Source organism: Hydra vulgaris, chromosome 06 (genome assembly GCF_038396675.1).
Source record: "Hydra vulgaris chromosome 06, alternate assembly HydraT2T_AEP".
In the NCBI taxonomy this organism is placed as follows: Eukaryota; Metazoa; Cnidaria; class Hydrozoa; order Anthoathecata; family Hydridae; genus Hydra; species Hydra vulgaris.
The window spans coordinates 37,612,501-37,615,000 of NC_088925.1; the positions used below are offsets into that span (position 1 = coordinate 37,612,501).

Consider the following 2,500-nt stretch of genomic DNA (forward strand, 5'->3'; position numbering starts at 1 on the left):
TTTCGAAAATATTAAGTTTGATCAACAACAATTTGAACATGTTAGCTTGATTTTCACGCTAAATTAATTCCGATTTTTCATGCGACAACGAGAAAAACTGTAACTTTTGGAGGCATAAAAGTGACTTAAATAAATTAATTTTAGCATTAAAGGTATATTTAAACAACTTTTCATGTGCCTACATCAATATTCCATTGCTAAAAGTTGACGAAAGAGAATAAAATTTGACTACTTTTTCATTTTCCACTGCGGACTTGTCCTGTATATATATACAGGGTGCGGGAAAAGTTCAGAAACTGTTTTTGCTTTCAAATTTTTATTGAGTAAAACAATGTTTTATTATTATTTTTATATTGTTGAATTTGTTATTCAATTCTCTCTTGCATGATGTATTAAATGTTCTTAAATGTTTTATTTTCAGATGTCTATAGAACGTGAAAACATTCGTATGTCTATAATTTCCCTGCATCAGCAAGATAAACGTCAAATCGAAATTGTGCGTTTACTCAATGCCAGTAAATCTGTGGTGTCTAAAGCAATTAAAAGTTTCAAGGAGCTGGGCCACACTAAGGACCGTCCTCATCGTGGAAGACCACGCACTGCCAACACTCCTGCCAACCGCAAACTGATCCGAGACGGAATTCGACGAAATTTCCGCCGTTCAATGAGACAAATGGCCAGAGAAATCGGCATTGATAAGCACAGTGTCCGTCATATTTTCAAAAAAGAACTTAAACTCAAGTCTTTAAAGCTTCAAAAAGCCCAGCATCAAGATAACAAAAAATGCGAAATAAGAAAACAAAGATGTCAAAGGTTGTTACGGGATCGCGGTGCTCAATTTCAACGAAAAGTTCTTTTTTCAGACAAAAAATTCTTCAGCATTGAACAAGCCCATAATGTCCAAAATAATCGTGTACTTGCTTCAGGGTCTTCTTAGGCTAACAAAAACGGTCGCATCGTTTCACGCTCCTAGAAGCCAGCTGGAGTAGGGCTGTACCGGATTCAATTTTTCCAAATCCGGCCGGAGCCGGATTTGCCGGATTTAAATTGACAAATCCGGCCGGAACCGGTGCCGGATTTCGAAAGCAAATTACAGGAGCCGAAATCCTGTAAATCAAACAATGTTTGAAATGGTAAACAATGTTGACCATTTTCAATACCAAGTGACAACTTTTTTCTGTTAAACTTCATTTTTTTTTTTATTAAAAAAGAAGGAAACATTTTCAAACAATTTAAATAAAACAATATAACAGAACAAAATAATTGATAAACGATTTTTTTCTATTTACTAAATTAATCTATATGCATAAGACTAAATAGTATTTAGTCTTTGATCAGTTTCGAATTGTACTTAAGAAATATTAGACGAGCTGCATTATGTGGAAGGAGTGAGCTGCGGTGATCATTGAGGACCTCCTCAGCAACACTGAACAAACGTTCTGATGGTACACTTGTCGGCGGTGCACCCAAATAAATGCGAGCTATTGTCGCCAGAGCTGGCAATATCTGCATATTTTTACTCCAACACTGTAGTGGATCAGCGAGTCTATTTATTTCTGGTTCTGCCAGATACAGGCTTAGCTGAGTTTCAATGCTTGTTGGCAATTGTTGTTCAGGTGCTGACGTAGATTGAACAATTTCATTAATACATCGCCAGAGTAATGATGATGTTGAAGAATTATCCAGCCGGATTTTTTTTGCTGGAACTTCTTCAATTTTGTTAATCTGCTGCTTAGCATGCTCAGATTGAGTTTCATCTCGCATCGATACCCTCTGCACTGTAACTTTATTGAATGCCAGCAGCATTGTGTTGCCTGTGATAAAAAGAATTTAGTTTTAAATCGTGGATCAACCAACGTCGCCACTGTATAAAGAGGTTTCTCCTCAATGCCTTTAAAACGTTCATCCAATAAGTTAAGTAGTGTTGACTTCATAGTCTTTACGCCTGCATCATTGCCTTCATTTTTCAACAGGTTCTGCAGAGTTGTTACAATAGGGATAACCAGTGATATATGTGCTGTTTCATAGCTAACTTTATGAGTAGCCTCTTCAAACGGAACCAGCACACAAACTACATTCTCCGCCACAGACCATTGATATGCAGTTGGGCAATAAGTTCCACCAACTTCTGATCAGTAGACAGTTAATGCACGACGCTGTTCACATAGTCGGCGCAGCATGTAAAACGTTGAATTCCACCTTGTACTCACGTCTTGTATCAGGTGGTGGTCTGGTAAACAAAGTTCAGCCTGCAGCTCCTTGAACCGACCAGTCGCAGACGAAGAATGCCTAAAATGACTAACCAATTTCTTAGCAATACTTATTATATCTGATACTGCCCGCTGGTTGAGCAAGCCATCATGTACACATAACTGAATAGTATGTGCAAAGCACCCAAGGCTATCTATGTTGGCATCACGGAAACATTTCGATATGTTTGCTGCATTATCGCAAAGTACGACATGACAGCGTCCAACGTCAATGTTCCATTTGTCAAGCA

At 37.9% G+C, this 2,500-nt stretch overlaps 1 long non-coding RNA gene across 1 annotated transcript in view; it reads left to right on the forward strand.

Moving 5' to 3' along the window:
- Positions 1-2,500, forward strand: part of LOC136081820 (uncharacterized) — a 10,666-nt gene that overhangs the window by 7,460 nt on the left and 706 nt on the right. Inside the window, exon 3 of the long non-coding RNA XR_010639159.1 lies at positions 422-2,500. This exon is cut by the window's right edge and continues 706 nt beyond it. This is a non-coding gene — a long non-coding RNA (uncharacterized LOC136081820). The remainder of the gene's footprint in view (positions 1-421) is intronic.